General features: G+C 39.7%; 22 non-coding genes across 22 annotated transcripts; 11 read left to right on the top strand and 11 right to left on the bottom strand.

The window, feature by feature from the left end:
• Positions 1-1226: 1226 nt before the first annotated feature.
• LOC137409725 (5S ribosomal RNA) lies at positions 1227-1345 on the bottom strand. Its single transcript, XR_010980932.1, has one exon. It is a non-coding gene; the product is annotated as a 5S ribosomal RNA (ribosomal RNA).
• Positions 1346-1479: 134 nt separating this feature from the next.
• Positions 1480-1598, top strand: LOC137409351 (5S ribosomal RNA). Its single transcript, XR_010980576.1, has one exon. It is a non-coding gene; the product is annotated as a 5S ribosomal RNA (ribosomal RNA).
• Positions 1599-3753: 2155 nt separating this feature from the next.
• Positions 3754-3872, bottom strand: LOC137409724 (5S ribosomal RNA). Its single transcript, XR_010980931.1, has one exon. It is a non-coding gene; the product is annotated as a 5S ribosomal RNA (ribosomal RNA).
• Positions 3873-4006: 134 nt separating this feature from the next.
• Positions 4007-4125, top strand: LOC137409350 (5S ribosomal RNA). Its single transcript, XR_010980575.1, has one exon. It is a non-coding gene; the product is annotated as a 5S ribosomal RNA (ribosomal RNA).
• A 2099-nt stretch (positions 4126-6224) lies between these two features.
• On the bottom strand, positions 6225-6343 carry LOC137409723 (5S ribosomal RNA). Its single transcript, XR_010980930.1, has one exon. It is a non-coding gene; the product is annotated as a 5S ribosomal RNA (ribosomal RNA).
• A 134-nt stretch (positions 6344-6477) lies between these two features.
• Positions 6478-6596, top strand: LOC137409349 (5S ribosomal RNA). Its single transcript, XR_010980573.1, has one exon. It is a non-coding gene; the product is annotated as a 5S ribosomal RNA (ribosomal RNA).
• A 2169-nt stretch (positions 6597-8765) lies between these two features.
• On the bottom strand, positions 8766-8884 carry LOC137409722 (5S ribosomal RNA). Its single transcript, XR_010980929.1, has one exon. It is a non-coding gene; the product is annotated as a 5S ribosomal RNA (ribosomal RNA).
• Positions 8885-9018: 134 nt separating this feature from the next.
• Positions 9019-9137, top strand: LOC137409348 (5S ribosomal RNA). Its single transcript, XR_010980572.1, has one exon. It is a non-coding gene; the product is annotated as a 5S ribosomal RNA (ribosomal RNA).
• A 2099-nt stretch (positions 9138-11236) lies between these two features.
• LOC137409721 (5S ribosomal RNA) lies at positions 11237-11355 on the bottom strand. Its single transcript, XR_010980928.1, has one exon. It is a non-coding gene; the product is annotated as a 5S ribosomal RNA (ribosomal RNA).
• A 134-nt stretch (positions 11356-11489) lies between these two features.
• Positions 11490-11608, top strand: LOC137409347 (5S ribosomal RNA). The gene has a single exon (XR_010980571.1). It is a non-coding gene; the product is annotated as a 5S ribosomal RNA (ribosomal RNA).
• A 2169-nt stretch (positions 11609-13777) lies between these two features.
• Positions 13778-13896, bottom strand: LOC137409091 (5S ribosomal RNA). Its single transcript, XR_010980336.1, has one exon. It is a non-coding gene; the product is annotated as a 5S ribosomal RNA (ribosomal RNA).
• A 134-nt stretch (positions 13897-14030) lies between these two features.
• LOC137409152 (5S ribosomal RNA) lies at positions 14031-14149 on the top strand. The gene has a single exon (XR_010980392.1). It is a non-coding gene; the product is annotated as a 5S ribosomal RNA (ribosomal RNA).
• Positions 14150-16318: 2169 nt separating this feature from the next.
• LOC137409090 (5S ribosomal RNA) lies at positions 16319-16437 on the bottom strand. Its single transcript, XR_010980335.1, has one exon. It is a non-coding gene; the product is annotated as a 5S ribosomal RNA (ribosomal RNA).
• A 134-nt stretch (positions 16438-16571) lies between these two features.
• LOC137409151 (5S ribosomal RNA) lies at positions 16572-16690 on the top strand. The gene has a single exon (XR_010980391.1). It is a non-coding gene; the product is annotated as a 5S ribosomal RNA (ribosomal RNA).
• Positions 16691-18845: 2155 nt separating this feature from the next.
• Positions 18846-18964, bottom strand: LOC137409089 (5S ribosomal RNA). Its single transcript, XR_010980334.1, has one exon. It is a non-coding gene; the product is annotated as a 5S ribosomal RNA (ribosomal RNA).
• Positions 18965-19098: 134 nt separating this feature from the next.
• On the top strand, positions 19099-19217 carry LOC137409346 (5S ribosomal RNA). Its single transcript, XR_010980570.1, has one exon. It is a non-coding gene; the product is annotated as a 5S ribosomal RNA (ribosomal RNA).
• Positions 19218-21365: 2148 nt separating this feature from the next.
• On the bottom strand, positions 21366-21484 carry LOC137409088 (5S ribosomal RNA). The gene has a single exon (XR_010980333.1). It is a non-coding gene; the product is annotated as a 5S ribosomal RNA (ribosomal RNA).
• Positions 21485-21618: 134 nt separating this feature from the next.
• LOC137409345 (5S ribosomal RNA) lies at positions 21619-21737 on the top strand. Its single transcript, XR_010980569.1, has one exon. It is a non-coding gene; the product is annotated as a 5S ribosomal RNA (ribosomal RNA).
• A 2155-nt stretch (positions 21738-23892) lies between these two features.
• On the bottom strand, positions 23893-24011 carry LOC137409087 (5S ribosomal RNA). Its single transcript, XR_010980332.1, has one exon. It is a non-coding gene; the product is annotated as a 5S ribosomal RNA (ribosomal RNA).
• A 134-nt stretch (positions 24012-24145) lies between these two features.
• Positions 24146-24264, top strand: LOC137409342 (5S ribosomal RNA). The gene has a single exon (XR_010980567.1). It is a non-coding gene; the product is annotated as a 5S ribosomal RNA (ribosomal RNA).
• A 2155-nt stretch (positions 24265-26419) lies between these two features.
• On the bottom strand, positions 26420-26538 carry LOC137409085 (5S ribosomal RNA). The gene has a single exon (XR_010980330.1). It is a non-coding gene; the product is annotated as a 5S ribosomal RNA (ribosomal RNA).
• A 134-nt stretch (positions 26539-26672) lies between these two features.
• On the top strand, positions 26673-26791 carry LOC137409341 (5S ribosomal RNA). Its single transcript, XR_010980566.1, has one exon. It is a non-coding gene; the product is annotated as a 5S ribosomal RNA (ribosomal RNA).
• The last annotated feature ends 172 nt before the right edge of the window (positions 26792-26963 follow it).

The following is a 26963-nucleotide window of genomic DNA, read 5'->3' as shown; positions in this document are numbered from 1 at the left end:
TCTTTGCGGAATTATCTCTAGCGAAAAGCCTACTTTCGCGTAAGGTCATTTCCACGCGATTATAATTATTTAAAAGGAAAATATTTACCGTAGTTTTCAAAATGCTGACGAAATAATCTAAAGCGCGTGAAGCGGCGGTAACGAGCCTGCAACCTTCGTACGAATCGGCGAGATCTTGAACGCTATGCGTTTAGCCAATGAGTGAACGAGTCGAATATTATCGAGCGCGAACAACCACGCCGTCGAAGTATGAGAGTACACACGACTCCTAATTTGCACAATATCAACGATTCGTTTGAGCCGGGAATATTCGTTACGCAATGGCAAAGTTTTAAGCTATGCGTTCGAAGTAACTCGATAGCTTTTCATAGCTAATGAGCGAGCTGGACGAATAACCGGCAGCGCGATTGACCGCTCTTTCAAATATTGAGAGAGCGAACGAATCCTAGTTTACATGGTACGCATGAATGTTTCGTTGCAGCGCGATTAACCGCTCTTTCAGATGTTGAGAGAGCAAACGAATCCTAATTTACACGTGTATATAGTAGACGTACTACGATTGTTTCGTTAGGAGTTGAAGCTACTCGCGCGGCGGTCGAACGCGAGCGTACTCGTTTGGAGGCTATTACACCATTTCTAAAGCATCGCTTTATTTGGTTCGACGTGAACATCTTTTTAACACACCTGTTCGCGTAAGTAAAAGCTTTCTATGTAGGGCTGTTTTCTTTCGAACTCGTAGATGAGAAGAACAAGCCAAAGAACGGCGCTTACTACTCACCTGTCTTTACACGCGTAGACATTAGATAGCCGGTAAACTAATAAGATCTACGATAGCGCGTCACTTTATGTCGAGAAAAAGTAACAAACTTCCTTTAAAAGAGATTTCTTCGGATTAAAAGTGAGAATATGTTATTTTTATGTTGAGATCGGACGCTGCAACAGTTTTCGTTATACACGAGTAGAGTACATCCTTCGACTACAAAAAGTGTCGCGCTTTAATTGATCACGCTTGCCAGAAGGGTTTTGACGCGGAAATGCAGCAGCAAAGTTATATATACTGTTACACACTACACGTACGTAGTACATAGTACATAGTACATAGTATATGTATATATATATAACGCATACGTAGTACATGTTCATGTACATGAACATGTACATGTACATGTAGATGAAGATAGCGCGAAGATCGCGATGAAGATAGCAAGATGTAAAAATAAATAAAAAGTCTACAGCACCCGGTATTCCCAGGCGGTCACCCATCCAAGTACTAACCGGGCTCGACGTTGCTTAGCTTCAGTGATCGGACGAGAACTGGCGTTTTCAACGTGATATGGCCGTAGACACTGATGCGCTCTTCGAGACACGCTATTAACGCAGAGTTATAATAATGCTCACCAAGCCGTGACTATATTGTCCAATGGGTGTTCGCTGATTATTGCCACGTTTCTCATTAGCGTCTGTTGAAGCTTACTAAATGTCTACGGCCATATCACGTTGAAAACGCCAGTTCTCGTCCGATCACTGAAGCTAAGCAACGTCGAGCCCGGTTAGTACTTGGATGGGTGACCGCCTGGGAATACCGGGTGCTGTAGACCTTTAGTTTTTATCAAAATTATACTAATTTAGAATTTTCAAGCTTCTTTAATTCACTCTATCTCTTGATATAGAATAAAAAATCATTTCCGCTTGAAAGTCTTTTAATTCGCTCTATCTCTTGATGTAAAATAAAAAATCATTTCCGCTTGAAAGTCTTTTAACTCGCTCTATCTCTTGATGTAAAATAAAAAATCATTTCCATTTAAAAGTCTTTTAATTCGCTCTATCTCTTGATTTAAAACAAAAAATCATTTCCATTTAAAAGTCTTTTAATTCGCTCTATCTTTTGATATAAAATAAAAAATCATTTCCATTTAAAAGTCTTTTAATTCGCTCTATCTTTTGATATAAAATAAAAAATCATTTCCATTTAAAAGTCTTTTAATTCGCTCTATCTTTTGATATAAAATAAAAAATCATTTCCATTCAAAGGTTTTAGCCGAAACTGGATAATATGAATATTATTAGTACTTGATGCTATCCGGCTAGCTTCAATCTCCTCATCTTCACCAGCCATGCGCCGCTGCTACCCGTGTATTTTAAAGAGGATATAATTTCGATTCGTTTTCATTTTGCGCGGCGTAATAGCTCAAGAAACTCGCGTTAAGATTTCCTTTTAATTGCGCAACTCGTATGTCGGCGTTACGAGTTTACCTAAAAGCTAAAATAAATAACTAAACGAAACTCGACTCGGCCTTTCGCCGCAAAATACGCATTCTCGTAATGTAAACTCGAGCGATCGTCTTCGATCGTGATGAAACAAAACCGTACTCGCGGATGCGTAAAAGTCTAAAAGGTAAATTGTGTCAAAAAGTTTCGAAACGAATTACAAACCGGAACGTGGAATCTACGTTACGACGGCAACTAAGTTCGGTGATGAGCGCGGGCCAGCGCGTAGCTAAGGTTGCTCCATCAGTTTTTATCTTTGCGGAATTATCTCTAGCGAAAAGCCTACTTTCGCGTAAGGTCATTTCCACGCGATTATAATTATTTAAAAGGAAAATATTTACCGTAGTTTTCAAAATGCTGACGAAATAATCTAAAGCGCGTGAAGCGGCGGTAACGAGCCTGCAACCTTCGTACGAATCGGCGAGATCTTGAACGCTATGCGTTTAGCCAATGAGTGAACGAGTCGAATATTATCGAGCGCGAACAACCACGCCGTCGAAGTATGAGAGTACACACGACTCCTAATTTGCACAATATCAACGATTCGTTTAAGCCGGGAATATTCGTTACGCAATGGCAAAGTTTTAAGCTATGCGTTCAAAGTAACTCGATAGCTTTTCATAGCTAATGAGCGAGCTGGACGAATAACCGGCAGCGCGATTGACCGCTCTTTCAAATATTGAGAGAGCGAACGAATCCTAGTTTACATGGTACGCATGAATGTTTCGTTGCAGCGCGATTAACCGCTCTTTCAGATGTTAAGAGAGCAAACGAATCCTAATTTACACGTGTATATAGTAGACGTACTACGATTGTTTCGTTAGGAGTTGAAGCTACTCGCGCGGCGGTCGAACGCGAGCGTACTCGTTTGGAGGCTATTACACCATTTCTAAAGCATCGCTTTATTTGGTTCGACGTGAACATCTTTTTAACACACCTGTTCGCGTAAGTAAAAGCTTTCTATGTAGGGCTGTTTTCTTTCGAACTCGTAGATGAGAAGAACAAGCCAAAGAACGGCGCTTACTACTCACCTGTCTTTACACGCGTAGACATTAGATAGCCGGTAAACTAATAAGATCTACGATAGCGCGTCACTTTATGTCGAGAAAAAGTAACAAACTTCCTTTAAAAGAGATTTCTTCGGATTAAAAGTGAGAATATGTTATTTTTATGTTGAGATCGGACGCTGCAACAGTTTTCGTTATACACGAGTAGAGTACATCCTTCGACTACAAAAAGTGTCGCGCTTTAATTGATCACGCTTGCCAGAAGGGTTTTGACGCGGAAATGCAGCAGCAAAGTTATATATACTGTTACACACTACACGTACGTAGTACATAGTACATAGTACATAGTATATGTATATATATATAACGCATACGTAGTACATGTTCATGTACATGAACATGTACATGTACATGTACATGTAGATGAAGATAGCGCGAAGATCGCGATGAAGATAGCAAGATGTAAAAATAAATAAAAAGTCTACAGCACCCGGTATTCCCAGGCGGTCACCCATCCAAGTACTAACCGGGCTCGACGTTGCTTAGCTTCAGTGATCGGACGAGAACTGGCGTTTTCAACGTGATATGGCCGTAGACACTGATGCGCTCTTCGAGACACGCTATTAACGCAGAGTTATAATAATGCTCACCAAGCCGTGACTATATTGTCCAATGGGCGTTCGTTGATTATTGCCACGTTTCTCATTAGCGTCTGTTGAAGCTTACTAAATGTCTACGGCCATATCACGTTGAAAACGCCAGTTCTCGTCCGATCACTGAAGCTAAGCAACGTCGAGCCCGGTTAGTACTTGGATGGGTGACCGCCTGGGAATACCGGGTGCTGTAGACCTTTAGTTTTTATCAAAATTATACTAATTTAGAATTTTCAAGCTTCTTTAATTCACTCTATCTCTTGATATAGAATAAAAAATCATTTCCGCTTGAAAGTCTTTTAATTCGCTCTATCTCTTGATGTAAAATAAAAAATCATTTCCGCTTGAAAGTCTTTTAATTCGCTCTATCTCTTGATGTAAAATAAAAAATCATTTCCATTTAAAAGTCTTTTAATTCGCTCTATCTCTTGATTTAAAACAAAAAATCATTTCCATTTAAAAGTCTTTTAATTCGCTCTATCTTTTGATATAAAATAAAAAATCATTTCCATTTAAAAGTCTTTTAATTCGCTCTATCTTTTGATATAAAATAAAAAATCATTTCCATTCAAAGGTTTTAGCCGAAACTGGATAATATGAATATTATTAGTACTTGATGCTATCCGGCTAGCTTCAATCTCCTCATCTTCACCAGCCATGCGCCGCTGCTACCCGTGTATTTTAAAGAGGATATAATTTCGATTCGTTTTCATTTTGCGCGGCGTAATAGCTCAAGAAACTCGCGTTAAGATTTCCTTTTAATTGCGCAACTCGTATGTCGGCGTTACGAGTTTACCTAAAAGCTAAAATAAATAACTAAACGAAACTCGACTCGGCCTTTCGCCGCAAAATACGCATTCTCGTAATGTAAACTCGAGCGATCGTCTTCGATCGTGATGAAACAAAACCGTACTCGCGGATGCGTAAAAGTCTAAAAGGTAAATTGTGTCAAAAAGTTTCGAAACGAATTACAAACCGGAACGTGGAATCTACGTTACGACGGCAACTAAGTTCGGTGATGAGCGCGGGCCAGCGCGTAGCTAAGGTTGCTCCATCAGTTTTTATCTTTGCGGAATTATCTCTAGCGAAAAGCCTACTTTCGCGTAAGGTCATTTCCACGCGATTATAATTATTTAAAAGGAAAATATTTACCGTAGTTTTCAAAATGCTGACGAAATAATCTAAAGCGCGTGAAGCGGCGGTAACGAGCCTGCAACCTTCGTACGAATCGGCGAGATCTTGAACGCTATGCGTTTAGCCAATGAGTGAACGAGTCGAATATTATCGAGCGCGAACAACCACGCCGTCGAAGTATGAGAGTACACACGACTCCTAATTTGCACAATATCAACGATTCGTTTGAGCTGGGAATATTCGTTACGCAATGGCAAAGTTTTAAGCTATGCGTTCGAAGTAACTCGATAGCTTTTCATAGCTAATGAGCGAGCTGGACGAATAACCGGCAGCGCGATTGACCGCTCTTTCAAATATTGAGAGAGCGAACGAATCCTAGTTTACATGGTACGCATGAATGTTTCGTTGCAGCGCGATTAACCGCTCTTTCAGATGTTGAGAGAGCAAACGAATCCTAATTTACACGTGTATATAGTAGACGTACTACGATTGTTTCGTTAGGAGTTGAAGCTACTCGCGCGGCGGTCGAACGCGAGCGTACTCGTTTGGAGGCTATTACACCATTTCTAAAGCATCGCTTTATTTGGTTCGACGTGAACATCTTTTTAACACACCTGTTCGCGTAAGTAAAAGCTTTCTATGTAGGGCTGTTTTCTTTCGAACTCGTAGATGAGAAGAACAAGCCAAAGAACGGCGCTTACTACTCACCTGTCTTTACACGCGTAGACATTAGATAGCCGGTAAACTAATAAGATCTACGATAGCGCGTCACTTTATGTCGAGAAAAAGTAACAAACTTCCTTTAAAAGAGATTTCTTCGGATTAAAAGTGAGAATATGTTATTTTTATGTTGAGATCGGACGCTGCAACAGTTTTCGTTATACACGAGTAGAGTACATCCTTCGACTACAAAAAGTGTCGCGCTTTAATTGATCACGCTTGCCAGAAGGGTTTTGACGCGGAAATGCAGCAGCAAAGTTATATATACTGTTACACACTACACGTACGTAGTACATAGTACATAGTACATAGTATATGTATATATATATAACGCATACGTAGTACATGTTCATGTACATGAACATGTACATGTACATGTACATGTAGATGAAGATAGCGCGAAGATCGCGATGAAGATAGCAAGATGTAAAAATAAATAAAAAGTCTACAGCACCCGGTATTCCCAGGCGGTCACCCATCCAAGTACTAACCGGGCTCGACGTTGCTTAGCTTCAGTGATCGGACGAGAACTGGCGTTTTCAACGTGATATGGCCGTAGACACTGATGCGCTCTTCGAGACACGCTATTAACGCAGAGTTATAATAATGCTCACCAAGCCGTGACTATATTGTCCAATGGGCGTTCGCTGATTATTGCCACGTTTCTCATTAGCGTCTGTTGAAGCTTACTAAATGTCTACGGCCATATCACGTTGAAAACGCCAGTTCTCGTCCGATCACTGAAGCTAAGCAACGTCGAGCCCGGTTAGTACTTGGATGGGTGACCGCCTGGGAATACCGGGTGCTGTAGACCTTTAGTTTTTATCAAAATTATACTAATTTAGAATTTTCAAGCTTCTTTAATTCACTCTATCTCTTGATATAGAATAAAAAATCATTTCCGCTTGAAAGTCTTTTAATTCGCTCTATCTCTTGATGTAAAATAAAAAATCATTTCCGCTTGAAAGTCTTTTAACTCGCTCTATCTCTTGATGTAAAATAAAAAATCATTTCCATTTAAAAGTCTTTTAATTCGCTCTATCTCTTGATTTAAAACAAAAAATCATTTCCATTTAAAAGTCTTTTAATTCGCTCTATCTTTTGATATAAAATAAAAAATCATTTCCATTTAAAAGTCTTTTAATTCGCTCTATCTTTTGATATAAAATAAAAAATCATTTCCATTTAAAAGTCTTTTAATTCGCTCTATCTTTTGATATAAAATAAAAAATCATTTCCATTCAAAGGTTTTAGCCGAAACTGGATAATATGAATATTATTAGTACTTGATGCTATCCGGCTAGCTTCAATCTCCTCATCTTCACCAGCCATGCGCCGCTGCTACCCGTGTATTTTAAAGAGGATATAATTTCGATTCGTTTTCATTTTGCGCGGCGTAATAGCTCAAGAAACTCGCGTTAAGATTTCCTTTTAATTGCGCAACTCGTATGTCGGCGTTACGAGTTTACCTAAAAGCTAAAATAAATAACTAAACGAAACTCGACTCGGCCTTTCGCCGCAAAATACGCATTCTCGTAATGTAAACTCGAGCGATCGTCTTCGATCGTGATGAAACAAAACCGTACTCGCGGATGCGTAAAAGTCTAAAAGGTAAATTGTGTCAAAAAGTTTCGAAACGAATTACAAACCGGAACGTGGAATCTACGTTACGACGGCAACTAAGTTCGGTGATGAGCGCGGGCCAGCGCGTAGCTAAGGTTGCTCCATCAGTTTTTATCTTTGCGGAATTATCTCTAGCGAAAAGCCTACTTTCGCGTAAGGTCATTTCCACGCGATTATAATTATTTAAAAGGAAAATATTTACCGTAGTTTTCAAAATGCTGACGAAATAATCTAAAGCGCGTGAAGCGGCGGTAACGAGCCTGCAACCTTCGTACGAATCGGCGAGATCTTGAACGCTATGCGTTTAGCCAATGAGTGAACGAGTCGAATATTATCGAGCGCGAACAACCACGCCGTCGAAGTATGAGAGTACACACGACTCCTAATTTGCACAATATCAACGATTCGTTTGAGCCGGGAATATTCGTTACGCAATGGCAAAGTTTTAAGCTATGCGTTCGAAGTAACTCGATAGCTTTTCATAGCTAATGAGCGAGCTGGACGAATAACCGGCAGCGCGATTGACCGCTCTTTCAAATATTGAGAGAGCGAACGAATCCTAGTTTACATGGTACGCATGAATGTTTCGTTGCAGCGCGATTAACCGCTCTTTCAGATGTTAAGAGAGCAAACGAATCCTAATTTACACGTGTATATAGTAGACGTACTACGATTGTTTCGTTAGGAGTTGAAGCTACTCGCGCGGCGGTCGAACGCGAGCGTACTCGTTTGGAGGCTATTACACCATTTCTAAAGCATCGCTTTATTTGGTTCGACGTGAACATCTTTTTAACACACCTGTTCGCGTAAGTAAAAGCTTTCTATGTAGGGCTGTTTTCTTTCGAACTCGTAGATGAGAAGAACAAGCCAAAGAACGGCGCTTACTACTCACCTGTCTTTACACGCGTAGACATTAGATAGCCGGTAAACTAATAAGATCTACGATAGCGCGTCACTTTATGTCGAGAAAAAGTAACAAACTTCCTTTAAAAGAGATTTCTTCGGATTAAAAGTGAGAATATGTTATTTTTATGTTGAGATCGGACGCTGCAACAGTTTTCGTTATACACGAGTAGAGTACATCCTTCGACTACAAAAAGTGTCGCGCTTTAATTGATCACGCTTGCCAGAAGGGTTTTGACGCGGAAATGCAGCAGCAAAGTTATATATACTGTTACACACTACACGTACGTAGTACATAGTACATAGTACATAGTACATAGTACATAGTATATGTATATATATATAACGCATACGTAGTACATGTTCATGTACATGAACATGTACATGTACATGTACATGTAGATGAAGATAGCGCGAAGATCGCGATGAAGATAGCAAGATGTAAAAATAAATAAAAAGTCTACAGCACCCGGTATTCCCAGGCGGTCACCCATCCAAGTACTAACCGGGCTCGACGTTGCTTAGCTTCAGTGATCGGACGAGAACTGGCGTTTTCAACGTGATATGGCCGTAGACACTGATGCGCTCTTCGAGACACGCTATTAACGCAGAGTTATAATAATGCTCACCAAGCCGTGACTATATTGTCCAATGGGCGTTCGTTGATTATTGCCACGTTTCTCATTAGCGTCTGTTGAAGCTTACTAAATGTCTACGGCCATATCACGTTGAAAACGCCAGTTCTCGTCCGATCACTGAAGCTAAGCAACGTCGAGCCCGGTTAGTACTTGGATGGGTGACCGCCTGGGAATACCGGGTGCTGTAGACCTTTAGTTTTTATCAAAATTATACTAATTTAGAATTTTCAAGCTTCTTTAATTCACTCTATCTCTTGATATAGAATAAAAAATCATTTCCGCTTGAAAGTCTTTTAATTCGCTCTATCTCTTGATGTAAAATAAAAAATCATTTCCGCTTGAAAGTCTTTTAATTCGCTCTATCTCTTGATGTAAAATAAAAAATCATTTCCATTTAAAAGTCTTTTAATTCGCTCTATCTCTTGATTTAAAACAAAAAATCATTTCCATTTAAAAGTCTTTTAATTCGCTCTATCTTTTGATATAAAATAAAAAATCATTTCCATTTAAAAGTCTTTTAATTCGCTCTATCTTTTGATATAAAATAAAAAATCATTTCCATTCAAAGGTTTTAGCCGAAACTGGATAATATGAATATTATTAGTACTTGATGCTATCCGGCTAGCTTCAATCTCCTCATCTTCACCAGCCATGCGCCGCTGCTACCCGTGTATTTTAAAGAGGATATAATTTCGATTCGTTTTCATTTTGCGCGGCGTAATAGCTCAAGAAACTCGCGTTAAGATTTCCTTTTAATTGCGCAACTCGTATGTCGGCGTTACGAGTTTACCTAAAAGCTAAAATAAATAACTAAACGAAACTCGACTCGGCCTTTCGCCGCAAAATACGCATTCTCGTAATGTAAACTCGAGCGATCGTCTTCGATCGTGATGAAACAAAACCGTACTCGCGGATGCGTAAAAGTCTAAAAGGTAAATTGTGTCAAAAAGTTTCGAAACGAATTACAAACCGGAACGTGGAATCTACGTTACGACGGCAACTAAGTTCGGTGATGAGCGCGGGCCAGCGCGTAGCTAAGGTTGCTCCATCAGTTTTTATCTTTGCGGAATTATCTCTAGCGAAAAGCCTACTTTCGCGTAAGGTCATTTCCACGCGATTATAATTATTTAAAAGGAAAATATTTACCGTAGTTTTCAAAATGCTGACGAAATAATCTAAAGCGCGTGAAGCGGCGGTAACGAGCCTGCAACCTTCGTACGAATCGGCGAGATCTTGAACGCTATGCGTTTAGCCAATGAGTGAACGAGTCGAATATTATCGAGCGCGAACAACCACGCCGTCGAAGTATGAGAGTACACACGACTCCTAATTTGCACAATATCAACGATTCGTTTGAGCTGGGAATATTCGTTACGCAATGGCAAAGTTTTAAGCTATGCGTTCGAAGTAACTCGATAGCTTTTCATAGCTAATGAGCGAGCTGGACGAATAACCGGCAGCGCGATTGACCGCTCTTTCAAATATTGAGAGAGCGAACGAATCCTAGTTTACATGGTACGCATGAATGTTTCGTTGCAGCGCGATTAACCGCTCTTTCAGATGTTGAGAGAGCAAACGAATCCTAATTTACACGTGTATATAGTAGACGTACTACGATTGTTTCGTTAGGAGTTGAAGCTACTCGCGCGGCGGTCGAACGCGAGCGTACTCGTTTGGAGGCTATTACACCATTTCTAAAGCATCGCTTTATTTGGTTCGACGTGAACATCTTTTTAACACACCTGTTCGCGTAAGTAAAAGCTTTCTATGTAGGGCTGTTTTCTTTCGAACTCGTAGATGAGAAGAACAAGCCAAAGAACGGCGCTTACTACTCACCTGTCTTTACACGCGTAGACATTAGATAGCCGGTAAACTAATAAGATCTACGATAGCGCGTCACTTTATGTCGAGAAAAAGTAACAAACTTCCTTTAAAAGAGATTTCTTCGGATTAAAAGTGAGAATATGTTATTTTTATGTTGAGATCGGACGCTGCAACAGTTTTCGTTATACACGAGTAGAGTACATCCTTCGACTACAAAAAGTGTCGCGCTTTAATTGATCACGCTTGCCAGAAGGGTTTTGACGCGGAAATGCAGCAGCAAAGTTATATATACTGTTACACACTACACGTACGTAGTACATAGTACATAGTACATAGTATATGTATATATATATAACGCATACGTAGTACATGTTCATGTACATGAACATGTACATGTACATGTACATGTAGATGAAGATAGCGCGAAGATCGCGATGAAGATAGCAAGATGTAAAAATAAATAAAAAGTCTACAGCACCCGGTATTCCCAGGCGGTCACCCATCCAAGTACTAACCGGGCTCGACGTTGCTTAGCTTCAGTGATCGGACGAGAACTGGCGTTTTCAACGTGATATGGCCGTAGACACTGATGTGCTCTTCGAGACACGCTATTAACGCAGAGTTATAATAATGCTCACCAAGCCGTGACTATATTGTCCAATGGGCGTTCGCTGATTATTGCCACGTTTCTCATTAGCGTCTGTTGAAGCTTACTAAATGTCTACGGCCATATCACGTTGAAAACGCCAGTTCTCGTCCGATCACTGAAGCTAAGCAACGTCGAGCCCGGTTAGTACTTGGATGGGTGACCGCCTGGGAATACCGGGTGCTGTAGACCTTTAGTTTTTATCAAAATTATACTAATTTAGAATTTTCAAGCTTCTTTAATTCACTCTATCTCTTGATATAGAATAAAAAATCATTTCCGCTTGAAAGTCTTTTAATTCGCTCTATCTCTTGATGTAAAATAAAAAATCATTTCCGCTTGAAAGTCTTTTAACTCGCTCTATCTCTTGATGTAAAATAAAAAATCATTTCCATTTAAAAGTCTTTTAATTCGCTCTATCTCTTGATTTAAAACAAAAAATCATTTCCATTTAAAAGTCTTTTAATTCGCTCTATCTTTTGATATAAAATAAAAAATCATTTCCATTTAAAAGTCTTTTAATTCGCTCTATCTTTTGATATAAAATAAAAAATCATTTCCATTTAAAAGTCTTTTAATTCGCTCTATCTTTTGATATAAAATAAAAAATCATTTCCATTCAAAGGTTTTAGCCGAAACTGGATAATATGAATATTATTAGTACTTGATGCTATCCGGCTAGCTTCAATCTCCTCATCTTCACCAGCCATGCGCCGCTGCTACCCGTGTATTTTAAAGAGGATATAATTTCGATTCGTTTTCATTTTGCGCGGCGTAATAGCTCAAGAAACTCGCGTTAAGATTTCCTTTTAATTGCGCAACTCGTATGTCGGCGTTACGAGTTTACCTAAAAGCTAAAATAAATAACTAAACGAAACTCGACTCGGCCTTTCGCCGCAAAATACGCATTCTCGTAATGTAAACTCGAGCGATCGTCTTCGATCGTGATGAAACAAAACCGTACTCGCGGATGCGTAAAAGTCTAAAAGGTAAATTGTGTCAAAAAGTTTCGAAACGAATTACAAACCGGAACGTGGAATCTACGTTACGACGGCAACTAAGTTCGGTGATGAGCGCGGGCCAGCGCGTAGCTAAGGTTGCTCCATCAGTTTTTATCTTTGCGGAATTATCTCTAGCGAAAAGCCTACTTTCGCGTAAGGTCATTTCCACGCGATTATAATTATTTAAAAGGAAAATATTTACCGTAGTTTTCAAAATGCTGACGAAATAATCTAAAGCGCGTGAAGCGGCGGTAACGAGCCTGCAACCTTCGTACGAATCGGCGAGATCTTGAACGCTATGCGTTTAGCCAATGAGTGAACGAGTCGAATATTATCGAGCGCGAACAACCACGCCGTCGAAGTATGAGAGTACACACGACTCCTAATTTGCACAATATCAACGATTCGTTTGAGCCGGGAATATTCGTTACGCAATGGCAAAGTTTTAAGCTATGCGTTCGAAGTAACTCGATAGCTTTTCATAGCTAATGAGCGAGCTGGACGAATAACCGGCAGCGCGATTGACCGCTCTTTCAAATATTGAGAGAGCGAACGAATCCTAGTTTACATGGTACGCATGAATGTTTCGTTGCAGCGCGATTAACCGCTCTTTCAGATGTTAAGAGAGCAAACGAATCCTAATTTACACGTGTATATAGTAGACGTACTACGATTGTTTCGTTAGGAGTTGAAGCTACTCGCGCGGCGGTCGAACGCGAGCGTACTCGTTTGGAGGCTATTACACCATTTCTAAAGCATCGCTTTATTTGGTTCGACGTGAACATCTTTTTAACACACCTGTTCGCGTAAGTAAAAGCTTTCTATGTAGGGCTGTTTTCTTTCGAACTCGTAGATGAGAAGAACAAGCCAAAGAACGGCGCTTACTACTCACCTGTCTTTACACGCGTAGACATTAGATAGCCGGTAAACTAATAAGATCTACGATAGCGCGTCACTTTATGTCGAGAAAAAGTAACAAACTTCCTTTAAAAGAGATTTCTTCGGATTAAAAGTGAGAATATGTTATTTTTATGTTGAGATCGGACGCTGCAACAGTTTTCGTTATACACGAGTAGAGTACATCCTTCGACTACAAAAAGTGTCGCGCTTTAATTGATCACGCTTGCCAGAAGGGTTTTGACGCGGAAATGCAGCAGCAAAGTTATATATACTGTTACACACTACACGTACGTAGTACATAGTACATAGTACATAGTACATAGTACATAGTATATGTATATATATATAACGCATACGTAGTACATGTTCATGTACATGAACATGTACATGTACATGTACATGTAGATGAAGATAGCGCGAAGATCGCGATGAAGATAGCAAGATGTAAAAATAAATAAAAAGTCTACAGCACCCGGTATTCCCAGGCGGTCACCCATCCAAGTACTAACCGGGCTCGACGTTGCTTAGCTTCAGTGATCGGACGAGAACTGGCGTTTTCAACGTGATATGGCCATAGACACTGTTGCGCTCTTCGAGACACGCTATTAACGCAGAGTTATAATAATGCTCACCAAGCCGTGACTATATTGTCCAATGGGCGTTCGCTGATTATTGCCACGTTTCTCATTAGCGTCTGTTGAAGCTTACTAAATGTCTACGGCCATATCACGTTGAAAACGCCAGTTCTCGTCCGATCACTGAAGCTAAGCAACGTCGAGCCCGGTTAGTACGTGGATGGGTGACCGCCTGGGAATACCGGGTGCTGTAGACCTTTAGTTTTTATCAAAACTATACTAATTTAGAATTTTCAAGCTTCTTTAATTCACTCTATCTCTTGATATAGAATAAAAAATCATTTCCGCTTGAAAGTCTTTTAATTCGCTCTATCTCTTGATGTAAAATAAAAAATAATTTCCGCTTGAAAGTCTTTTAACTCGCTCTATCTCTTGATGTAAAATAAAAAATCATTTCCATTTAAAAGTCTTTTAATTCGCTCTATCTCTTGATTTAAAACAAAAAATCATTTCCATTTAAAAGTCTTTTAATTCGCTCTATCTTTTGATATAAAATAAAAAATCATTTCCATTTAAAAGTCTTTTAATTCGCTCTATCTTTTGATATAAAATAAAAAATCATTTCCATTTAAAAGTCTTTTAATTCGCTCTATCTTTTGATATAAAATAAAAAATCATTTCCATTCAAAGGTTTTAGCCGAAACTGGATAATATGAATATTATTAGTACTTGATGCTATCCGGCTAGCTTCAATCTCCTCATCTTCACCAGCCATGCGCCGCTGCTACCCGTGTATTTTAAAGAGGATATAATTTCGATTCGTTTTCATTTTGCGCGGCGTAATAGCTCAAGAAACTCGCGTTAAGATTTCCTTTTAATTGCGCAACTCGTATGTCGGCGTTACGAGTTTACCTAAAAGCTAAAATAAATAACTAAACGAAACTCGACTCGGCCTTTCGCCGCAAAATACGCATTCTCGTAATGTAAACTCGAGCGATCGTCTTCGATCGTGATGAAACAAAACCGTACTCGCGGATGCGTAAAAGTCTAAAAGGTAAATTGTGTCAAAAAGTTTCGAAACGAATTACAAACCGGAACGTGGAATCTACGTTACGACGGCAACTAAGTTCGGTGATGAGCGCGGGCCAGCGCGTAGCTAAGGTTGCTCCATCAGTTTTTATCTTTGCGGAATTATCTCTAGCGAAAAGCCTACTTTCGCGTAAGGTCATTTCCACGCGATTATAATTATTTAAAAGGAAAATATTTACCGTAGTTTTCAAAATGCTGACGAAATAATCTAAAGCGCGTGAAGCGGCGGTAACGAGCCTGCAACCTTCGTACGAATCGGCGAGATCTTGAACGCTATGCGTTTAGCCAATGAGTGAACGAGTCGAATATTATCGAGCGCGAACAACCACGCCGTCGAAGTATGAGAGTACACACGACTCCTAATTTGCACAATATCAACGATTCGTTTGAGCCGGGAATATTCGTTACGCAATGGCAAAGTTTTAAGCTATGCGTTCGAAGTAACTCGATAGCTTTTCATAGCTAATGAGCGAGCTGGACGAATAACCGGCAGCGCGATTGACCGCTCTTTCAAATATTGAGAGAGCGAACGAATCCTAGTTTACATGGTACGCATGAATGTTTCGTTGCAGCGCGATTAACCGCTCTTTCAGATGTTAAGAGAGCAAACGAATCCTAATTTACACGTGTATATAGTAGACGTACTACGATTGTTTCGTTAGGAGTTGAAGCTACTCGCGCGGCGGTCGAACGCGAGCGTACTCGTTTGGAGGCTATTACACCATTTCTAAAGCATCGCTTTATTTGGTTCGACGTGAACATCTTTTTAACACACCTGTTCGCGTAAGTAAAAGCTTTCTATGTAGGGCTGTTTTCTTTCGAACTCGTAGATGAGAAGAACAAGCCAAAGAACGGCGCTTACTACTCACCTGTCTTTACACGCGTAGACATTAGATAGCCGGTAAACTAATAAGATCTACGATAGCGCGTCACTTTATGTCGAGAAAAAGTAACAAACTTCCTTTAAAAGAGATTTCTTCGGATTAAAAGTGAGAATATGTTATTTTTATGTTGAGATCGGACGCTGCAACAGTTTTCGTTATACACGAGTAGAGTACATCCTTCGACTACAAAAAGTGTCGCGCTTTAATTGATCACGCTTGCCAGAAGGGTTTTGACGCGGAAATGCAGCAGCAAAGTTATATATACTGTTACACACTACACGTACGTAGTACATAGTACATAGTACATAGTACATAGTACATAGTATATGTATATATATATAACGCATACGTAGTACATGTTCATGTACATGAACATGTACATGTACATGTACATGTAGATGAAGATAGCGCGAAGATCGCGATGAAGATAGCAAGATGTAAAAATAAATAAAAAGTCTACAGCACCCGGTATTCCCAGGCGGTCACCCATCCAAGTACTAACCGGGCTCGACGTTGCTTAGCTTCAGTGATCGGACGAGAACTGGCGTTTTCAACGTGATATGGCCATAGACACTGTTGCGCTCTTCGAGACACGCTATTAACGCAGAGTTATAATAATGCTCACCAAGCCGTGACTATATTGTCCAATGGGCGTTCGCTGATTATTGCCACGTTTCTCATTAGCGTCTGTTGAAGCTTACTAAATGTCTACGGCCATATCACGTTGAAAACGCCAGTTCTCGTCCGATCACTGAAGCTAAGCAACGTCGAGCCCGGTTAGTACGTGGATGGGTGACCGCCTGGGAATACCGGGTGCTGTAGACCTTTAGTTTTTATCAAAATTATACTAATTTAGAATTTTCAAGCTTCTTTAATTCACTCTATCTCTTGATATAGAATAAAAAATCATTTCCGCTTGAAAGTCTTTTAATTCGCTCTATCTCTTGATGTAAAATAAAAAATAATTTCCGCTTGAAAGTCTTTTAACTCGCTCTATCTCTTGATGTAAAATAAAAAATCATTTCCATTTAAAAGTCTTTTAATTCGCTCTATCTCTTGATTTAAAACAAAAAATCATTTCCATTTAAAAGTCTTTTAATTCGCTCTATCTTTTGATATAAAATAAAAAATCATTTCCATTTAAAAGTCTTTTAATTCGCTCTATCTTTTGATATAAAATAAAAAATCATTTCCATTTAAAAGTCTTTTAATTCGCTCTATCTTTTGATATAAAATAAAAAATCATTTCCATTCAAAGGTTTTAGCCGAAACTGGATAATATGAATATTATTAGTACTTGATGCTATCCGGCTAGCTTCAATCTCCTCATCTTCACCAGCCATGCGCCGCTGCTACCCGTGTATTTTAAAGAGGATATAATTTCGATTCGTTTTCATTTTGCGCGGCGTAATAGCTCAAGAAACTCGCGTTAAGATTTCCTTTTAATTGCGCAACTCGTATGTCGGCGTTACGAGTTTACCTAAAAGCTAAAATAAATAACTAAACGAAACTCGACTCGGCCTTTCGCCGCAAAATACGCATTCTCGTAATGTAAACTCGAGCGATCGTCTTCGATCGTGATGAAACAAAACCGTACTCGCGGATGCGTAAAAGTCTAAAAGGTAAATTGTGTCAAAAAGTTTCGAAACGAATTACAAACCGGAACGTGGAATCTACGTTACGACGGCAACTAAGTTCGGTGATGAGCGCGGGCCAGCGCGTAGCTAAGGTTGCTCCATCAGTTTTTATCTTTGCGGAATTATCTCTAGCGAAAAGCCTACTTTCGCGTAAGGTCATTTCCACGCGATTATAATTATTTAAAAGGAAAATATTTACCGTAGTTTTCAAAATGCTGACGAAATAATCTAAAGCGCGTGAAGCGGCGGTAACGAGCCTGCAACCTTCGTACGAATCGGCGAGATCTTGAACGCTATGCGTTTAGCCAATGAGTGAACGAGTCGAATATTATCGAGCGCGAACAACCACGCCGTCGAAGTATGAGAGTACACACGACTCCTAATTTGCACAATATCAACGATTCGTTTAAGCCGGGAATATTCGTTACGCAATGGCAAAGTTTTAAGCTATGCGTTCGAAGTAACTCGATAGCTTTTCATAGCTAATGAGCGAGCTGGACGAATAACCGGCAGCGCGATTGACCGCTCTTTCAAATATTGAGAGAGCGAACGAATCCTAGTTTACATGGTACGCATGAATGTTTCGTTGCAGCGCGATTAACCGCTCTTTCAGATGTTAAGAGAGCAAACGAATCCTAATTTACACGTGTATATAGTAGACGTACTACGATTGTTTCGTTAGGAGTTGAAGCTACTCGCGCGGCGGTCGAACGCGAGCGTACTCGTTTGGAGGCTATTACACCATTTCTAAAGCATCGCTTTATTTGGTTCGACGTGAACATCTTTTTAACACACCTGTTCGCGTAAGTAAAAGCTTTCTATGTAGGGCTGTTTTCTTTCGAACTCGTAGATGAGAAGAACAAGCCAAAGAACGGCGCTTACTACTCACCTGTCTTTACACGCGTAGACATTAGATAGCCGGTAAACTAATAAGATCTACGATAGCGCGTCACTTTATGTCGAGAAAAAGTAACAAACTTCCTTTAAAAGAGATTTCTTCGGATTAAAAGTGAGAATATGTTATTTTTATGTTGAGATCGGACGCTGCAACAGTTTTCGTTATACACGAGTAGAGTACATCCTTCGACTACAAAAAGTGTCGCGCTTTAATTGATCACGCTTGCCAGAAGGGTTTTGACGCGGAAATGCAGCAGCAAAGTTATATATACTGTTACACACTACACGTACGTAGTACATAGTACATAGTACATAGTATATGTATATATATATAACGCATACGTAGTACATGTTCATGTACATGAACATGTACATGTACATGTACATGTAGATGAAGATAGCGCGAAGATCGCGATGAAGATAGCAAGATGTAAAAATAAATAAAAAGTCTACAGCACCCGGTATTCCCAGGCGGTCACCCATCCAAGTACTAACCGGGCTCGACGTTGCTTAGCTTCAGTGATCGGACGAGAACTGGCGTTTTCAACGTGATATGGCCATAGACACTGTTGCGCTCTTCGAGACACGCTATTAACGCAGAGTTATAATAATGCTCACCAAGCCGTGACTATATTGTCCAATGGGCGTTCGCTGATTATTGCCACGTTTCTCATTAGCGTCTGTTGAAGCTTACTAAATGTCTACGGCCATATCACGTTGAAAACGCCAGTTCTCGTCCGATCACTGAAGCTAAGCAACGTCGAGCCCGGTTAGTACTTGGATGGGTGACCGCCTGGGAATACCGGGTGCTGTAGACCTTTAGTTTTTATCAAAATTATACTAATTTAGAATTTTCAAGCTTCTTTAATTCACTCTATCTCTTGATATAGAATAAAAAATCATTTCCGCTTGAAAGTCTTTTAATTCGCTCTATCTCTTGATGTAAAATAAAAAATAATTTCCGCTTGAAAGTCTTTTAACTCGCTCTATCTCTTGATGTAAAATAAAAAATCATTTCCATTTAAAAGTCTTTTAATTCGCTCTATCTCTTGATTTAAAACAAAAAATCATTTCCATTTAAAAGTCTTTTAATTCGCTCTATCTTTTGATATAAAATAAAAAATCATTTCCATTTAAAAGTCTTTTAATTCGCTCTATCTTTTGATATAAAATAAAAAATCATTTCCATTTAAAAGTCTTTTAATTCGCTCTATCTTTTGATATAAAATAAAAAATCATTTCCATTCAAAGGTTTTAGCCGAAACTGGATAATATGAATATTATTAGTACTTGATGCTATCCGGCTAGCTTCAATCTCCTCATCTTCACCAGCCATGCGCCGCTGCTACCCGTGTATTTTAAAGAGGATATAATTTCGATTCGTTTTCATTTTGCGCGGCGTAATAGCTCAAGAAACTCGCGTTAAGATTTCCTTTTAATTGCGCAACTCGTATGTCGGCGTTACGAGTTTACCTAAAAGCTAAAATAAATAACTAAACGAAACTCGACTCGGCCTTTCGCCGCAAAATACGCATTCTCGTAATGTAAACTCGAGCGATCGTCTTCGATCGTGATGAAACAAAACCGTACTCGCGGATGCGTAAAAGTCTAAAAGGTAAATTGTGTCAAAAAGTTTCGAAACGAATTACAAACCGGAACGTGGAATCTACGTTACGACGGCAACTAAGTTCGGTGATGAGCGCGGGCCAGCGCGTAGCTAAGGTTGCTCCATCAGTTTTTATCTTTGCGGAATTATCTCTAGCGAAAAGCCTACTTTCGCGTAAGGTCATTTCCACGCGATTATAATTATTTAAAAGGAAAATATTTACCGTAGTTTTCAAAATGCTGACGAAATAATCTAAAGCGCGTGAAGCGGCGGTAACGAGCCTGCAACCTTCGTACGAATCGGCGAGATCTTGAACGCTATGCGTTTAGCCAATGAGTGAACGAGTCGAATATTATCGAGCGCGAACAACCACGCCGTCGAAGTATGAGAGTACACACGACTCCTAATTTGCACAATATCAACGATTCGTTTAAGCCGGGAATATTCGTTACGCAATGGCAAAGTTTTAAGCTATGCGTTCGAAGTAACTCGATAGCTTTTCATAGCTAATGAGCGAGCTGGACGAATAACCGGCAGCGCGATTGACCGCTCTTTCAAATATTGAGAGAGCGAACGAATCCTAGTTTACATGGTACGCATGAATGTTTCGTTGCAGCGCGATTAACCGCTCTTTCAGATGTTAAGAGAGCAAACGAATCCTAATTTACACGTGTATATAGTAGACGTACTACGATTGTTTCGTTAGGAGTTGAAGCTACTCGCGCGGCGGTCGAACGCGAGCGTACTCGTTTGGAGGCTATTACACCATTTCTAAAGCATCGCTTTATTTGGTTCGACGTGAACATCTTTTTAACACACCTGTTCGCGTAAGTAAAAGCTTTCTATGTAGGGCTGTTTTCTTTCGAACTCGTAGATGAGAAGAACAAGCCAAAGAACGGCGCTTACTACTCACCTGTCTTTACACGCGTAGACATTAGATAGCCGGTAAACTAATAAGATCTACGATAGCGCGTCACTTTATGTCGAGAAAAAGTAACAAACTTCCTTTAAAAGAGATTTCTTCGGATTAAAAGTGAGAATATGTTATTTTTATGTTGAGATCGGACGCTGCAACAGTTTTCGTTATACACGAGTAGAGTACATCCTTCGACTACAAAAAGTGTCGCGCTTTAATTGATCACGCTTGCCAGAAGGGTTTTGACGCGGAAATGCAGCAGCAAAGTTATATATACTGTTACACACTACACGTACGTAGTACATAGTACATAGTATATGTATATATATATAACGCATACGTAGTACATGTTCATGTACATGAACATGTACATGTACATGTACATGTAGATGAAGATAGCGCGAAGATCGCGATGAAGATAGCAAGATGTAAAAATAAATAAAAAGTCTACAGCACCCGGTATTCCCAGGCGGTCACCCATCCAAGTACTAACCGGGCTCGACGTTGCTTAGCTTCAGTGATCGGACGAGAACTGGCGTTTTCAACGTGATATGGCCATAGACACTGTTGCGCTCTTCGAGACACGCTATTAACGCAGAGTTATAATAATGCTCACCAAGCCGTGACTATATTGTCCAATGGGCGTTCGCTGATTATTGCCACGTTTCTCATTAGCGTCTGTTGAAGCTTACTAAATGTCTACGGCCATATCACGTTGAAAACGCCAGTTCTCGTCCGATCACTGAAGCTAAGCAACGTCGAGCCCGGTTAGTACTTGGATGGGTGACCGCCTGGGAATACCGGGTGCTGTAGACCTTTAGTTTTTATCAAAATTATACTAATTTAGAATTTTCAAGCTTCTTTAATTCACTCTATCTCTTGATATAGAATAAAAAATCATTTCCGCTTGAAAGTCTTTTAATTCGCTCTATCTCTTGATGTAAAATAAAAAATCATTTCCGCTTGAAAGTCTTTTAACTCGCTCTATCTCTTGATGTAAAATAAAAAATCATTTCCATTTAAAAGTCTTTTAATTCGCTCTATCTCTTGATTTAAAACAAAAAATCATTTCCATTTAAAAGTCTTTTAATTCGCTCTATCTTTTGATATAAAATAAAAAATCATTTCCATTTAAAAGTCTTTTAATTCGCTCTATCTTTTGATATAAAATAAAAAATCATTTCCATTTAAAAGTCTTTTAATTCGCTCTATCTTTTGATATAAAATAAAAAATCATTTCCATTCAAAGGTTTTAGCCGAAACTGGATAATATGAATATTATTAGTACTTGATGCTATCCGGCTAGCTTCAATCTCCTCATCTTCACCAGCCATGCGCCGCTGCTACCCGTGTATTTTAAAGAGGATATAATTTCGATTCGTTTTCATTTTGCGCGGCGTAATAGCTCAAGAAACTCGCGTTAAGATTTCCTTTTAATTGCGCAACTCGTATGTCGGCGTTACGAGTTTACCTAAAAGCTAAAATAAATAACTAAACGAAACTCGACTCGGCCTTTCGCCGCAAAATACGCATTCTCGTAATGTAAACTCGAGCGATCGTCTTCGATCGTGATGAAACAAAACCGTACTCGCGGATGCGTAAAAGTCTAAAAGGTAAATTGTGTCAAAAAGTTTCGAAACGAATTACAAACCGGAACGTGGAATCTACGTTACGACGGCAACTAAGTTCGGTGATGAGCGCGGGCCAGCGCGTAGCTAAGGTTGCTCCATCAGTTTTTATCTTTGCGGAATTATCTCTAGCGAAAAGCCTACTTTCGCGTAAGGTCATTTCCACGCGATTATAATTATTTAAAAGGAAAATATTTACCGTAGTTTTCAAAATGCTGACGAAATAATCTAAAGCGCGTGAAGCGGCGGTAACGAGCCTGCAACCTTCGTACGAATCGGCGAGATCTTGAACGCTATGCGTTTAGCCAATGAGTGAACGAGTCGAATATTATCGAGCGCGAACAACCACGCCGTCGAAGTATGAGAGTACACACGACTCCTAATTTGCACAATATCAACGATTCGTTTAAGCCGGGAATATTCGTTACGCAATGGCAAAGTTTTAAGCTATGCGTTCGAAGTAACTCGATAGCTTTTCATAGCTAATGAGCGAGCTGGACGAATAACCGGCAGCGCGATTGACCGCTCTTTCAAATATTGAGAGAGCGAACGAATCCTAGTTTACATGGTACGCATGAATGTTTCGTTGCAGCGCGATTAACCGCTCTTTCAGATGTTAAGAGAGCAAACGAATCCTAATTTACACGTGTATATAGTAGACGTACTACGATTGTTTCGTTAGGAGTTGAAGCTACTCGCGCGGCGGTCGAACGCGAGCGTACTCGTTTGGAGGCTATTACACCATTTCTAAAGCATCGCTTTATTTGGTTCGACGTGAACATCTTTTTAACACACCTGTTCGCGTAAGTAAAAGCTTTCTATGTAGGGCTGTTTTCTTTCGAACTCGTAGATGAGAAGAACAAGCCAAAGAACGGCGCTTACTACTCACCTGTCTTTACACGCGTAGACATTAGATAGCCGGTAAACTAATAAGATCTACGATAGCGCGTCACTTTATGTCGAGAAAAAGTAACAAACTTCCTTTAAAAGAGATTTCTTCGGATTAAAAGTGAGAATATGTTATTTTTATGTTGAGATCGGACGCTGCAACAGTTTTCGTTATACACGAGTAGAGTACATCCTTCGACTACAAAAAGTGTCGCGCTTTAATTGATCACGCTTGCCAGAAGGGTTTTGACGCGGAAATGCAGCAGCAAAGTTATATATACTGTTACACACTACACGTACGTAGTACATAGTACATAGTACATAGTATATGTATATATATATAACGCATACGTAGTACATGTTCATGTACATGAACATGTACATGTACATGTACATGTAGATGAAGATAGCGCGAAGATCGCGATGAAGATAGCAAGATGTAAAAATAAATAAAAAGTCTACAGCACCCGGTATTCCCAGGCGGTCACCCATCCAAGTACTAACCGGGCTCGACGTTGCTTAGCTTCAGTGATCGGACGAGAACTGGCGTTTTCAACGTGATATGGCCATAGACACTGTTGCGCTCTTCGAGACACGCTATTAACGCAGAGTTATAATAATGCTCACCAAGCCGTGACTATATTGTCCAATGGGCGTTCGCTGATTATTGCCACGTTTCTCATTAGCGTCTGTTGAAGCTTACTAAATGTCTACGGCCATATCACGTTGAAAACGCCAGTTCTCGTCCGATCACTGAAGCTAAGCAACGTCGAGCCCGGTTAGTACTTGGATGGGTGACCGCCTGGGAATACCGGGTGCTGTAGACCTTTAGTTTTTATCAAAATTATACTAATTTAGAATTTTCAAGCTTCTTTAATTCACTCTATCTCTTGATATAGAATAAAAAATCATTTCCGCTTGAAAGTCTTTTAATTCGCTCTATCTCTTGATGTAAAATAAAAAATCATTTCCGCTTGAAAGTCTTTTAACTCGCTCTATCTCTTGATGTAAAATAAAAAATCATTTCCATTTAAAAGTCTTTTAATTCGCTCTATCTCTTGATTTAAAACAAAAAATCATTTCCATTTAAAAGTCTTTTAATTCGCTCTATCTTTTGATATAAAATAAAAAATCATTTCCATTTAAAAGTCTTTTAATTCGCTCTATCTTTTGATATAAAATAAAAAATCATTTCCATTTAAAAGTCTTTTAATTCGCTCTATCTTTTGATATAAAATAAAAAATCATTTCCATTCAAAGGTTTTAGCCGAAACTGGATAATATGAATATTATTAGTACTTGATGCTATCCGGCTAGCTTCAATCTCCTCATCTTCACCAGCCATGCGCCGCTGCTACCCGTGTATTTTAAAGAGGATATAATTTCGATTCGTTTTCATTTTGCGCGGCGTAATAGCTCAAGAAACTCGCGTTAAGATTTCCTTTTAATTGCGCAACTCGTATGTCGGCGTTACGAGTTTACCTAAAAGCTAAAATAAATAACTAAACGAAACTCGACTCGGCCTTTCGCCGCAAAATACGCATTCTCGTAATGTAAACTCGAGCGATCGTCTTCGATCGTGATGAAACAAAACCGTACTCGCGGATGCGTAAAAGTCTAAAAGGTAAATTGTGTCAAAAAGTTTCGAAACGAATTACAAACCGGAACGTGGAATCTACGTTACGACGGCAACTAAGTTCGGTGATGAGCGCGGGCCAGCGCGTAGCTAAGGTTGCTCCATCAGTTTTTATCTTTGCGGAATTATCTCTAGCGAAAAGCCTACTTTCGCGTAAGGTCATTTCCACGCGATTATAATTATTTAAAAGGAAAATATTTACCGTAGTTTTCAAAATGCTGACGAAATAATCTAAAGCGCGTGAAGCGGCGGTAACGAGCCTGCAACCTTCGTACGAATCGGCGAGATCTTGAACGCTATGCGTTTAGCCAATGAGTGAACGAGTCGAATATTATCGAGCGCGAACAACCACGCCGTCGAAGTATGAGAGTACACACGACTCCTAATTTGCACAATATCAACGATTCGTTTAAGCCGGGAATATTCGTTACGCAATGGCAAAGTTTTAAGCTATGCGTTCGAAGTAACTCGATAGCTTTTCATAGCTAATGAGCGAGCTGGACGAATAACCGGCAGCGCGATTGACCGCTCTTTCAAATATTGAGAGAGCGAACGAATCCTAGTTTACATGGTACGCATGAATGTTTCGTTGCAGCGCGATTAACCGCTCTTTCAGATGTTAAGAGAGCAAACGAATCCTAATTTACACGTGTATATAGTAGACGTACTACGATTGTTTCGTTAGGAGTTGAAGCTACTCGCGCGGCGGTCGAACGCGAGCGTACTCGTTTGGAGGCTATTACACCATTTCTAAAGCATCGCTTTATTTGGTTCGACGTGAACATCTTTTTAACACACCTGTTCGCGTAAGTAAAAGCTTTCTATGTAGGGCTGTTTTCTTTCGAACTCGTAGATGAGAAGAACAAGCCAAAGAACGGCGCTTACTACTCACCTGTCTTTACACGCGTAGACATTAGATAGCCGGTAAACTAATAAGATCTACGATAGCGCGTCACTTTATGTCGAGAAAAAGTAACAAACTTCCTTTAAAAGAGATTTCTTCGGATTAAAAGTGAGAATATGTTATTTTTATGTTGAGATCGGACGCTGCAACAGTTTTCGTTATACACGAGTAGAGTACATCCTTCGACTACAAAAAGTGTCGCGCTTTAATTGATCACGCTTGCCAGAAGGGTTTTGACGCGGAAATGCAGCAGCAAAGTTATATATACTGTTACACACTACACGTACGTAGTACATAGTACATAGTACATAGTATATGTATATATATATAACGCATACGTAGTACATGTTCATGTACATGAACATGTACATGTACATGTACATGTAGATGAAGATAGCGCGAAGATCGCGATGAAGATAGCAAGATGTAAAAATAAATAAAAAGTCTACAGCACCCGGTATTCCCAGGCGGTCACCCATCCAAGTACTAACCGGGCTCGACGTTGCTTAGCTTCAGTGATCGGACGAGAACTGGCGTTTTCAACGTGATATGGCCATAGACACTGTTGCGCTCTTCGAGACACGCTATTAACGCAGAGTTATAATAATGCTCACCAAGCCGTGACTATATTGTCCAATGGGCGTTCGCTGATTATTGCCACGTTTCTCATTAGCGTCTGTTGAAGCTTACTAAATGTCTACGGCCATATCACGTTGAAAACGCCAGTTCTCGTCCGATCACTGAAGCTAAGCAACGTCGAGCCCGGTTAGTACTTGGATGGGTGACCGCCTGGGAATACCGGGTGCTGTAGACCTTTAGTTTTTATCAAAATTATACTAATTTAGAATTTTCAAGCTTCTTTAATTCACTCTATCTCTTGATATAGAATAAAAAATCATTTCCGCTTGAAAGTCTTTTAATTCGCTCTATCTCTTGATGTAAAATAAAAAATCATTTCCGCTTGAAAGTCTTTTAATTCGCTCTAT

Source organism: Watersipora subatra, chromosome 11 (genome assembly GCF_963576615.1).
Source record: "Watersipora subatra chromosome 11, tzWatSuba1.1, whole genome shotgun sequence".
Taxonomy (NCBI): domain Eukaryota; kingdom Metazoa; phylum Bryozoa; class Gymnolaemata; order Cheilostomatida; family Watersiporidae; genus Watersipora; species Watersipora subatra.
Note: the sequence above shows the minus strand (reverse complement) of the source record. Positions and strands in the feature narration are given on the sequence as shown.